The 13,577-nt window shown below is 53.1% G+C and overlaps 1 protein-coding gene across 8 annotated transcripts in view; it reads right to left on the reverse strand.

The window, feature by feature from the left end:
* PTK2B (protein tyrosine kinase 2 beta) overlaps positions 1–13,577 on the reverse strand; it is a 112,626-nt gene that overhangs the window by 82,478 nt on the left and 16,571 nt on the right. Inside the window, exon 2 of one of the 8 annotated variants that reach the window (XM_073335542.1) lies at positions 116–1,258. The exons of the other annotated variants lie outside the window; for them this stretch is intronic. The gene's annotated coding sequence lies outside the window, so the exon portion shown is untranslated. The remainder of the gene's footprint in view (positions 1–115; positions 1,259–13,577) is intronic. 8 annotated transcript variants of the gene reach the window in all.

Raw genomic sequence — 13,577 nt, forward strand, 5'->3', positions numbered from 1 at the left:
ATATTGCAAAGGCGGCCGGTGCAGCCGCAGCATCCGACGCACGAGGAAAACCTCCCTGCACGAGGGGAAGGGGGTAAGGAGATGAACCTGACAGCTTCAAAACCTGCTCACCTACCTCAGCCAGGCGGGACTGCATTGCGGCGGGCCAGACACTCCTTGAACGGGCCATTCCTCGAGTCTTTCTTTAGCCCCCTTTCCTTCGGCGCTTCCTTTTCTCTTCCCAGGTGGCTCAGCTCGGCTTCCCTTTCTCCAGCATTCTTGGAGGGGAAACTGCTCCCACACACACACCAGTCCAGCTTCTATCTGTCTTCGGCCTCCCCACGTAGTAGGCGAAGCAACCAGGTTTACATTCAGTTCACCTGTCCTTCTAGCCCCACCAGAGCCTAGCTGGGGATGTGGGCAGCTAGCTGTATCCTGGCCAAGGTTAGGACACGTCTTTAACCCTGGTCCGCACAGGCTGGCCAAACGATGCCTGAAACCTGTTCAACTACCGTGCCTCCATTCAGCGTCATGGAGTTGCTACCACTGCCATGGATTTGCAAAGCTTGAAATCGGGCTGACCTGGGACATGAGACAGCCCCGCAGCGATGCTGGAACAGTTCCAACAGCTTTCCCGCAGAAAGGTTAGCCCAGTGGTTGGAGGGCGGGGGGGTAGTCTACATTTCTGTCGACCTGGGTTCAAGTCCCTGCTTGCTGCAACTTTCAAGTATGATTTTGGGTGAGTCACTCCATCTCTCTGTGACTCAGTTCCCCATCAGTAGTGGGGGATAATGATGCCGAGAGGATAAATACATCAATGTTTGTGAGCCACGATGGTACAGGAAGCCTGCCAAACAATCAGTGGGGCCACTGGATGATCGAGGTGGTAAAGGAGCACTCAAGGATGATAAGGCCGCTGCAGAGAAGTTAAACGAATTCTTTCCATTGGTCTTCACTGCAGAGGGTGTGAGGGAGAGTCCCATACCCAAGTCATTCTTGTTAGGTGACAGACCGGAGGAACTGTCCTAGATTGAGGCATCATTAGAGGAGGTTTTGGAACAAATTGATAAATTAAACAGCAGTAAGTCACCAGGACCAGACGGTATTCACCCAAGAGTTCTGAAGGAACTCAAATGTGGAATGGCTCAATAACTGGTTAAAAGACAGGAAACAGAGGGTTGGAATAAATGGTCAGTTTTCAGACTGGAGGGAGGTAAATAGAGGGGTGCCTCAAGGATCTGTCCGGGGACCAGCGCTGTCCAACATAGTCATAAATGATCTGGAAAAAGGGTTCAACAGTGAGGCGGCAAAATTTCCAGACAATACAAAACTACTAAGTTCAAAACTGGCTGTGAAGCAGTACAAAGGGATCTCACAAAACTGGGTGATTCAGCAAGAAAATGGCAGATAAAATTCAATGTCGATAAATGCAAAGTAATGCTCATTGGCAAACATAACCCAATTATACATACAAAATGATGGGGTCTAACTTAGCTGTTACCACTTAAGAAAGAGATCTTTGAATCATTGTGGATAGTTCTTTGAAATCATCCACTCAATGTACACTGCCAGTTAAAAAAGCTAAGAGAATGTTTGGAACCATTAGGAAAGGGATAGATAATCAGACAGAAGATATCATATTGCCACTATATAAATCCATACTATGTTCACAGCTTGAATACTGTATGCATATCTGGTTGCCCCATCTCAAAAATATTTGTTAGAATTAGAAAAGGTGCAGAGAAGGACAGCAAAAATTATTAGGGGTATGGAACGGCTTCCATATGAGGAGAGATTAATAAGGCTGGGACTTTTCAGCTTGGAAAAGAGACAATTAAGGTGGGATATGAAAGAGGTCTATACAATCAGGACTGGTGTGGAGAAAGTAAATAGGAACTGTTATTTACCCCTTCACATAATACAAGAACTAGGGGTCACCACATGAAATTAACAGGCAACAGGTTTAAAACAAACAAAATGAAGTATTTCTTCACACAACGCACAGTCAACCTGTGGGATGTTGTGAAGGCTAAAAATATAACAGGGTTCAAAAAAGAACTAGGTAAGTTCATGGAGGATAGGTCCATCCATGGCTATTCGCCAGGATGGGCAGGGATACAAACCTCTGCGCTGGGTGTCCTAAGCCTTTGACTGCCAGAAGTTGGGAGTGGATGACATGGGATGGATCACTTGATAATTGCCCTGCTCTGTTCATTCTCTCTGGGGCACCTGACATTGGCCACTGTCGGAAGACAGGATACTGGGCTAGATGGACCACTGGTCTGACCCAGTGTGGCTGTTCTTATGTAGGTACTTCTAGACTGTGATCAAGTCACCCCTTAACCTTCCCTTTGTTAAGCTAAATAAACTGGGATCCTTGAGTCCAAGACATGTTTTCTAGTCCTTTAATCATTCTCATGGCTCTTCCTTGACCCCTTTCCAATTCATCAACATCCTTCTTGAATTGTGGTGCCCAGAACAGGAACAGGATTCCAGCAACGGTCGCACCATCGCCAAACACAAAGGTAAAATAATCTCTTTACTCCTACTCGAGATCCCCCCGTTTATGCATCCCAGGATCACACTAGCTCTTTTGGCCACAACGTTGCACTGGGAGCTCCCGTTCAGCTGTATATCCACCAGGACCCCCAAATCTTTGTCAGAGTCACTGCTTCCCAGATAGAGTCCCCCAGCCTGTAAGTATGGCCTGCAGTCTCTGTTCTGCGGTGTACACATTTACATTTAGCCACACTGTGTGTCTTGATCGCAAGACCCTCCACGGTTCCAAAGGCCATCACCTCTTTAACTCCACATGGCTGACCTGGGGGGTTGTTCCAGACCCATCTCTGTGGTTCTCTAGCAGGGCAGGAGAGTCCAATGAGCCCTGAGTGTCAGAAGCATATGAAGACATTGTGTTGCTCCACCTTGATATGACATTATCACTAGGGCCCTACCAAATTCACAGCCATGAAAAAAGCGTCACGGACCATGAAATCTGGTCTACCCCCGTGAAATCTGTATCGTATAAGGTAAAAGCACACAAAAGACCAGATTTCACGGGGGAAACCAGCGTTTCCCAGATTGGAGGTCCTGACCCAATAGGGAGTTGCAGGGGGGTGGCAAGGTTATTTGAGGGGGGTTCGCGGTATTGCCACCCTTACTTCTGTGCTGCCATCACATCTGGGCATCTGGAGAGCGGCGGCTGCTGACGGAGGGCCCAGCTCTGCAGGCAGCAGGGCAGAAGTCAGGTTGGCGATCCCGTACCACACCAGGCCATCCTGACTTCTGCCCTGCTGCTGGCGGCAGCTCTGCCTTCGGAGCTGGGCTGCCAGCATCCGCAGCGCAGAATGACGAGTAGCAGTACCGCAGCCCCCCCTTGCAATAACCTTGCCGCCCCCCCGCCCCCCACTCCTCTTTGGGTCAGGACCCCCACAATGACAACACCGTGACAGGTCACATTTAAAATAGCTGAAATCATGAAATTTACGATTTTTTAAATCTTATGACCACGAAATGGACCAAAATGGGCCGCGAATTGGTAGGGGCCTAATTATCACCCGTCAGGGCAAGCACATTGATGCCTTGATACTCAGGTGCTGGCAGAGTAGAGGGAGTTCAGGAAAGGGCAAGGAAAATGGTCAGGGCAGAGGTGGGAAGGACTGACTAATGGAGAAGGATTGAAAGAGCTTCCCAATTTGTCTAGCGTGGCTGAGGCATCTGAGGAGTGTGAATGCCAAGGTCGTTGTTTCTGGTGGTCGAAGTTGGGGGACAGGAGCAATGGGATGAAATTAAATGGGCAACATTTTGGCTGGAAGTGCAGGCTGGCCAACCAGGCGGGTTTTCTGGGCGCTCCTAGATGTCTACGCTCCTGGCCCTTTGCACACGTCCCGCTCCCCATCCTGGGTTCAGGGACGGACAGGGAGCGACGCACGGAGCGTGATTGGGGGCAGGCACGAGGGAGCGTGGGGAAGGCGCTGGAGGCCAGGGAGAGGTCACCTGCAGATTCCCACCAGTCCACTCCCTAGTCAGTAGGAAAGGGAAGGGGTGGGACAGCCTCCCATGGGAAGGGATGGAGTGCTTAAAGGGGGACTCTGCAGGCAGTGAGAGAGCCAGAAATCCCAGGGCGGGAAGGAAGTGGCAACACTCCAGGTGCCTTTCACGGAGAGATCCAAGCTAGATACACAGAACAGATCGGAGCTTCCCAAACTGGGGGGCACCAGGCTACTTCAGGGCTAGATGGGGAAGGGCACAGCGAGGCAGCGTAGATGGGGAAAGCGGCAGAACTGCTGATGGAGGAGACCAGGACTGGCGGGGGGGTTGTGGCTCAGGATTGAGGGGCATAGGCACAGCTGTGTAAAGGGGGGACGGAGACACACCTGTATCGTGAACTGCTTTGAAACCAGGCTGCCCTAGAAGCACAGTGAAACGACACAGATGCCAGCCCGCAGCAGTTAATCACGTGACTCCCTCACAGGAAGTCTGGCTTCCACAAAGCAGAGAAAATGACACATGACACACGTTCCACTCTGTAGCGGATGATTCCCCCGGGGTGGGGGCTGGAGGAGGCCTCTGATGGCAGGCGCAGGGAGACACCGGCCCATGAGACCGTCCCCATCACCCTAGATTCCCCCAATATTGGCCAGGCCATTGAAGTTTGGCTTCCCCCCCCCCCAGATTTGGACGAGGCTGGTTCCCAGGGGCTATCCCTGCGACAGCTGGAACCAGGGTCTCCAAGGCAATATGGGCAAGAACCAGTCCCTGATCCAGACATCCCCGAAGCCTGAGTTATTCAGAGCAGGAGCCAAACTTCCCAGTTGGCCCCTAGATCTATCCGGGGCTCAGCTAAAAACCCCTGGATCCGAACCCAGCAGTGCTGTGGGGCCTGCACGCCCCACCAGAATGGACAGCACCTGCAGGCCTGGGACAGAGACTGCAGGCAGCACAAGGAGCTGAACTCTTCCCTCTGGTGAGCCAGACATGGGGCCAGTTAAGTGTGGCTCGGCAGCGTCTGCCCGACTGTTGTTTGCAGCCTATGCTGGGGCTCTGGCAGTCCCAGATTCAAACCCTGTTGCACCTGACAAATATGAACTAACTCCAGTTCACGGCTGTGCCCGGCGAAGCGGTGAACTATCATCCCCAGGTGGGGAAACTGAGGCACAGAGCAGCAAAAAAGGAATAGGCTCATTTGGGGAGCTGAGCTGCAAACACCACAGAATTCAGCTGTGTTCAGATCCAGGGTTGCGGCTAGCCCGAAGCCAGGACTTCTGTCTCCCAGTCCCGGGCTCTCACCACCAAACCAGGGTTCTCTTACAAGGTCACTTATTAATCCCTGTTTATTTAAACAGGCCTCGCCTGGGAGCTAATAATAAATGCCAGGGGCGTTCTAACAAGCCTTGGGGTTCCAGGGGATGCGAAACCCTAACTTCCCCCTTCGCCCAACAGCTCCCTTCAAACCCACGCTCTGCATCTCAGCCAAGAATGGGTGAAAACAGATCTTCTTGTACCAGGCGCAGCAGTGGACCCATGTTTATTTGGAGACGATGAGAGGACAAAGCAGGGACCATCTGGGAAGGAATTTATCACGAGCTGGTGGAGACAGCATCCAAGAAGGCAGCTGCTTGCAGCTCAGGTGGCAGCCATCTGAGGAATTGCGCAGCCCTCTAAAGGTTCACAGTGAGAACCCCAGATTCACAGGACCAGATTGCTCCCCTTAAGCCGGACCCCTGCCCCCTCCACGATTAGCCCCACTGATTTCAACAGGGCTACTCATACAGCCTGGGCAAAGGGTGAGTGAGAACAGAGCCAGGCCCACAGACTTCCGGCTCGGTCTCGCAGACACCCATGGGGTCACTCTGCGTTTACACGGGTGGGAGTGAGACCAGATCAGGCCTCTACAGTTTAATGGGGCGGCTCACTTTGTATTTACACCGGGGGAAAGAGAGGGGGTGAGCGAGCTCAGGATGGGGCCCACTGCACTGATTTCTCTTGCCTTTCCCACCGTCTCTCCCAGACGTCACGTGTAACATTGGAGCCCCTGGCCCAGTCGGCGGGAGTGTGGAATTCGGCCCGAGTTCACCCTGGGTAATCCTTACACTCAGCACTTTCCTTCGGCAGGGAGGGATTTCGGGGTTCAGTGCTGGGGAGTTGGTTTGTCTCTCACTGGACAGGGGCCCGCACCACACCAGGGGGATGATCACAGCAGCCCCCTTGTATCACTGTCCCAGCTGAGAGAGGCCAATGAGGCAGAGCCCCCTGGGAGTGCCCTCTCCAGGCCAGGGTTGAGATACACCTGTGATGGTATCTCACAGTCTTGGGGGTCCAAACCCCACTGAAATCAATGGTAAGACTCTCCCTGATCAGGATCAGGCCTGTAGTGAGATGGACACACCTCGGCTGAAGGGAACTGGCCTGAGACCTATCACACTCATTGCATGTAAGCCAGCAGCTGCCTCCTAGGCACCGTCCCGCCCAGAGCTCCCCCTGGGGAAATGCAGCTCCACCCAACCCCTGAGTCAGTTACTGCTACAGTGTCGCCCTATGGCATGACAGCCACTTGGGGACTGAATACAGGCGGTGCTGGGTGCGCCCAAAAACCACCAAGCCAGCCACACACGTATTCACACCGCCACCTACACAGATCCAGCCAGCTTCCCATGTAAACACACAGGCATACCGCCACACGCATGCACACAGAACACCCATCCAGATACACACATCCATCTAAAAACACCCGCACATGCATACACACAGCTAGTTACACACCCCCGCACACTCATCTAGGTGCACGTCCATCTGAATACATACACACAGAGAGTACACCCATCTAGATACACCCCCCCTCTAGATACACACGCACACTCATCTAGTTACACAAACACACACAGCCATCTAGACCCACACACACACAGCGTACGCCTATCTAGATACAGACAGATCTAGCTAGCTACGCAACAGAATGCACCCGACACCCGTCTAGATACACACACACCCCAACATACTCATCTAGATCCACACCCACCCAGTACACCCCTCTAGACACATATGCACACCCACCCAGACACACGCACGCACACCTCTCTAGATGCTCACACACCACACGGCCACACGCATCTACCCAACCCTACAGACACAGACGCGCCTTGCCACGCGGTTTCAGAGCCTCTGCCCCTGTGCCATAGGGCCAGCTGCAGCTCTTGTGAGGATCCCAGCCGGCCACAGCGGGCGCGTGGCGTCCCCCGAACAAGGGACGGGCTGGTGGGAGCCCTGCTGCCTGCCCTAAACTTCGCCCCCAACTCTCCCAAATTGCCCAGGGCCCTAGGAATTGCGATCCTGGATCAGACTCAATGTCTCTTCTGTCCCCAGCACCAGATCAAAGCCCCCTTTACCACAGTGCCGAGTCAAGTACCTGGCTCCCAATGAAATCAGTTGGAGCTAGGCACCTCAATACATTTAAAATAGGGCCCTTCGTGCCCTACCGTCCTTAATATACTTATCCTCACCAACCCCCCTGAGGCAGGGCAGGGCTATTAGCCCCATGGTACAGAGGGGAAACTGAGGCACAGAGCGGCTAAATGACTCACCCAAATGTCACACGGGGTCTGTGGCACAGCAAGGACATGACCCAGGTCTCCCAAGTCCCAGGTGAGCAGCCTAACCACGGGACCATCCTTCCTCACTAGTTGCTTCAGGGGAAGGTGCCAGACCCCCCACAGCAGGCAGTCGTGGGGTGACTTGCCCCTCATGAAGGCCTCACCCTAATCACCAATACTTATAGAGTGGGGTCAACCTGGACACATGAGGTTTTATCTCCCTTCCAACACTAGCGTCAGCATGAAGGAGCATGCGCTGGGGTTCAGGGGACCACTGGTCTAGTCCCAGCTTGGCCTCTTAGATGTGCCTCAGTTTCCCCATCTATAAAATGGGGATACTGCCCGCCTTTGTGAAGCCGTCTGAGATCTACTAAGGAACAGCTGGGTGGTGGTGATATCACTATTTCGCTGGGGCTGCTAATCAACGCCCTGCTCTTCAGCGGGGCCATGCTGGAAAACACCAGGATATTTTCCAACTCCATGACGACTCTTCGCTTGTAGGAAATTGCCAGGACCCTTGAGCTCCGGATTCGCTGCGTGAGCAGCAACGGGAGGGAGTTCCCACCACAGAGGGGGTGAAATTCACCCCTGGGCAAGGAGGCCCAAGGCAAGGCCAAAGCACGACTTCTGTCCTATCTCCCTCTGCTGAGACTGCTGTGGCAGAGACCCTGATCCCAACCTCCCGCCAAAGTCAGGGGGGAGACTTTCCACTGCCTTGAGATCAAGCCCTTAGTATCTGGTAACGCAAAATCACTTTGTTCTGATAGGAGGCCAGGGCTGAACTGAGCCCTTGGGGATTCTCCTTATGTTTCATAGGTCTGCCTGCTTGGGAGAGCAGCATCTCTACAACTGCAGAGGCATATAAGATTATGATGTTCTCCTGTTGACCCTTTTTCATCCTGGGTATGGTGGACCATTGGTCTGACCCAGTACGGCCATTCTTCAAATAGGGGTCCATAACCTCCAGAGGGGTTATGAAATGGAAGCTGGAACATGTTTCACACACCTGGTTACACAATGTCAACCTGTGGAACTCACTGCCACAAGTATCTTGGTGGCCGAGTCAGGAAAGGATCAGACATTTATATGGACAATAAGAACGTCCACTGTTGTGTTAGACAGGAGTGTGACAAAGCGTCAGTGGCAACGGGGGAAAGACAAACACTAGCTCCTGTAAGTTTCTTACACTTACATCTGAAGCAGCTGGTACCAGACGCTGTCAGAGACAGGACACTGGATAGGCCACCAGTCTGGGATGACATGTCCTATGTTCCTGTTCACACAGCCCACGAGATCATGCCAGAATAGCAGGCCCACGGGTTTGGCTTCTCAGTCGCATTCAGACCCCTTCCAGCATTTCGCTTCCTGCTGAAAGCTCTTTGTTTACCGGTCTGTTCTGAAGCTCAGAAATGCAATCGCTTGTAACAGCCGCTCAGCGCGCACGGGAGAAATTAGGCAGCAGAACACGCAGCGCTCCCCTCCGCCCATCTCCGCCCCCACACCTGGAACAGCAGCCTCCAGACCCAGGGAACCTGTCAAAGAAACTCCCAGCGAATTAAATTTAAAAAGAAAAAGAATCAGCGTTGGCACTGGAGAGTGGAAAGCTGCTCTTGCCACACTCCTGAATTCCAGCACAGCACAGGGTGAGGGGAACGCATCAGCCAGCCCCCTCCCTCACAGCATGCGGTGGTGACTCACCGCCAGCCACTGGGGGGAGGGGAGGGAAGGGGGGGGCGTTGTGTGTTTGCATGTTAGCATCCATTGTTGGGTTTGCAACTGCAGCCTACCCGGAAGACACAATACCTGTGCAGAATAAGATGCTCTCTGGAGAGATCTACAAGCCCGTGTCATGAATGTTTCCCGCAGCGTTATCATGACTGGAAGTATCAGCCCAGCACTCAGGACTCCTGGGTTCTATTGCTGGGTCTGCCACTGACTAGCCACAGACAAATTCACGAGGCCAAAAGTTTCCAACTTGGGTAGGCCTGATTTTAGGCATCCAATTTTGTACATCATCCCTCTATGTTTCTAATCCTGTGTGTGCCTGATTTAAGGAGTCTAACTTTGTACCACCCCTCTCTAGGTCTCTATTCCCTCTGTACAAAAATGAGGTTAATAATAGTGTAATGAACCTGGCTGGTGTGTGTGTCTCTGTGCACCACTGCCCTGTACTGGATGGAACTGGGATGTCTCAAAAGTGTGTCCTAGGCCCTACACTGCTAATAGCGGACAATGATTTAGCTAAGCCAGTAGGGGCTTGGGCTCTACAGGCAGGAAAACTGGAGTTCTATCTTTGCCCCCGTCATGGTGCACAGCCGAATAACTACAGGAGCTGCCTGGAAATATGCAATTTCAATGAAAGTTCAGCTTTCACAGGGATCATATTTTTCCTGAAAATGTCCATGAAAACCATATGCGAGTTCCAACCCATTCTAGTAACAGCAAATTCCTCCAGAGCCCAGATTTGTTACAATTCCTCCCTGCCCGACAGGAGTGGTGCAGGACTTAATCCATCCGCATTTTCTACCCTTTGTTAATACTGTAATTTACAAATTACATTCTCTAGACCCTTCTCCATCCCCAGCACTCACAAATTAAAACATACCCAACGCAGCGTCAACGCAGAGAACTCGTCAATGAATGAGCTGGACCTCATTGGTGATCAGGGTTAAAATGGTCTAAGTGCCTAAGTCACTAAGGAGCTTTTGAAAATCAGACTTGGCTCCCAAGTCTCATAGACTTTAAGGCCAGAAGGAACCAGCCAAGGTCATCTAGTCTGACTTCCTGCACATTGCAAGCCACAGAACCTCACCCACCCACTCCTGTAACAGACCCCTAACCTCTGGCTGAGCTACTGAATTCCTCAAATCATGATTTAAAGACTTCAAGTTACAGAGAATCCCCCGTTTACACTAGTTTAAAGGTGCAAGAGCCCAGTGCCCCATGCTGCAGAGGAAGGTGAAAAACCCCCAGGGTCTCTGCCAATCTGACGTGGGGGAAAATTCCTTCCCGACCCCAAATATGGCGATCAGTTGGACCCTGAGCATGTGGGCAAGACCCAGCACCCAGGAAATAATTCCCTAAGATGCTTTTGCCAATGTGAGCTGTGGGCTCCAGGCTCCAAACGTCTGCGCCAGGCGTTTGGCAGGCCTCACTCACACTCCCTGGGGGGCATTTGCCCACAATCCCAAACCCCCACCAGCTTTTGGCCCCCGGGGGCTGGGTTTGCACCGTCACTGACGCAGTGCTACAGGTCCGTGCGGTGCTGTGCAGATAAAGTGCAAGAAAAGGTCCCAAATCCTGACCGGTGCAGCCCAGGGTGGGGCAATCAGGGGTGCCCACCAGCTCTTTGGAAATACTCAGGCCCAGATGCTCAACGGTATTTAGGCCCCTACCTCCCATTGGAACCTGGTGGGGGCAGGGAGCAATTGATGTCTGTACGTGAGGAGCGAGGCAAAACAGCCCCATAAACACCAAGTCCTACTGCACAGAGCTAGTATCTGACCCAGAACCACCCAGCCTACCAGAGGAAGAGGACGCTGCAGCCTTGAGCAAGCGGAGTGGTTGCAGCAATCGCAGATCCTGCGCGTGTTCTGAGCTCAGCTCTCTCTCGGACGCTGCAAGCACAGGGCGCGAGTGCCGCTCACGTGCACATCCTCGAGCTAGCTTGGATCTAGCCAACTCTGGGACCAAGGCTGTGAAGCCACGGCAGCAAAGGTAGCCCCGTGAGCAATGACCTGGGGTTCCGGGCAGAGGGGTGGGTGGGAGCCCAGGGCTGGGATAACAGGGGGGCTGCAGGTCAAGATTGAGGGGCATTGGCAGAGGGATGGGTGTCGGGAGCCCAGGGCTGGGATAACAGGGCTGTGGGTCGGGATTGAGGGGCATTGGCAGAGGGATGGGTGTAGGGAGCCCAGGGCTGGGATAACAGGGGGGCTGCGGGTCAGGATTGAGGGGCATTGGCAGAGGGGTGGGTGTCGGGAGCCCAGGGCTGGGATAACAGGGCTGTGGGTCGGGATTGAGGGGCATTGGCAGAGGGATGGGTGTAGGGAGCCCAGGGCTGGGATAACAGGGGGGCTGCGGGTCAGGATTGAGGGGCATTGGCAGAGGGATGGGTGTCGAGAGCCCAGGGCTGGGATAACAGGGGGCTGCGGGTTGGGATTGAGGGGCATTGGCAGAGGGATGGGTGTCGAGAGCCCAGGGCTGGGATAACAGGGGGCTGCGGGTCGGGATTGAGGGGCATTGGCAGAGGGGTGGGTGTCGGGAGCCCAGGGCTGGGATAACAGGGGGGCTGCGGGTCGGGATTAATATTAGACCATTAGTCTAATATTAGTCATTAGGATTAATAGAGGCTGGGGGTAGGTATTAATATTTAGTAATATAGGCCTCCTAGTGAGGGCCTTCTTTGAGGGGAGGGATAGCTCAGTGGTTTGAGCATTGGCCTGCTAAACCCAGGGTTGTGAGTTCAATCCTTGAGGGGACCGTTTAGGGATCTGAGGCAAAAAATGGGGATTGGTCCTGCTTTGAGGGGGTTGGACTAGATGACCTCCTGAGGTCCCTTCCAACCCTGATATTCTATGATTGAGGGGCATCAGCAGAGCTGCAGGGAGTTATACCCATGTTATTAGCCCATCACTTTCACGAGAATCAAAACCAAAAATCCAACAAATGTTGAAATACTAAAAATAAATCCAACTCTGCAATGAAACCTCCCCTTGGGGAGGGGAACCCACTTCCCAGGAACGGGGTGGGCGTGTTTCCTAGTAACCTTTATCTGCGCGAAGGAAGCAAGCAGAAGAGCGCTTGAGTCCTGGTCTGCACCCTGGGAAACTCTGGGAGGTGCGATCACAGGTCCCTCACTGGTCACTAAGCATGTTGGTCGCTAAGCAACCAACGTGAAACCACCTGTGAGGCTGCAGGAGGGAAATAAAAGGGTCTGTTTTCCGTATTTGGCTGCTTCTGAAAAAACACCAACAGCAGCCAGAGACAGGCCGGGGTGGAGGGAAGAAGTTGGCGAGATGCAACATCCATGGGATGCCCCTGTGAATCCCATCAGCGAGCCTCCTGAAGGACACGCGAGTGCAGCCTGGCTTGGCGACTTTCCAGTCGCTATCTTGCAAACCCACAGTGTGATGGGGACAACGCAGGGCTCTTCCCAACCAGCACCTCCTAATGGTCCATTTAGCCTGGTATCCTTCAGGGAGCAAATGGTAAAGCCCCCAGGATGTCCCATAATAACTTTGGGTGCTTATACAGCACTTATAGACCTCAAAGCAGGTGGGTGAGCATCATGCTCGGCAATTTAAAGGCGGAGAAAGCGAGGCAGAGCAAGTACTAAGTAATCCGTGTAACGGAGAGGCCTGTCCCTTTAATGGCCCGGGGCCCTGGGCCCAACCAGCCCTATTCATTTATCAGACCCAGCGGAGAACGGGAGAGAGGGGGGTTCCAGGTGACCCCCATAAACAGCCAGTAAGTGGCTCAGCTGAGAGGCCTGCAAGTGGCTCTGAAGCAGGGGAGCAAAGGGAAGGGAAAACCCCCTTTCAGCCCTGAAAGGGACCAGGGGGAGAGTGTCTGGAAGCTGTCGCCCAGGGTGGGCAGAGGGACTGCTTTTTTATTTTGAAGAATAAAACTGTGCCCAGAAAGAGTCTTGAGCCTGGCAGTGAGTCCTTCCTGCGGAAGCTGGGAGATCTAACCTGTGTGAGGGGAAACTGAGGCACCGGCTAGCCTAGGTAAGGCAGCACTATTACATTCACTAAGACACCCCATGTCTTCTGTCTCCCCGTTCTGAGTCCTCAGCAGTGGACCATGCTTTAGATGCTCTATACTAGCCATGTCAGGCTGGGTGCAGGACAAATTCTTCCTGACCCCAGCTGTTGACAGCTTTTACCCTGAAGCATGAGGATGGAATAGGGCCTCTAACTATCAAGGTATGCCAACGTGTTAGCACAAAGTAGTGAGTTGCATATCATCGTAATGGGTGCACCCGAAATCCCACCAGCCCCTCCTCTAGTG

This window comes from Lepidochelys kempii, chromosome 3 (genome assembly GCF_965140265.1).
Source record: "Lepidochelys kempii isolate rLepKem1 chromosome 3, rLepKem1.hap2, whole genome shotgun sequence".
Taxonomy (NCBI): Eukaryota; Metazoa; Chordata; order Testudines; family Cheloniidae; genus Lepidochelys; species Lepidochelys kempii.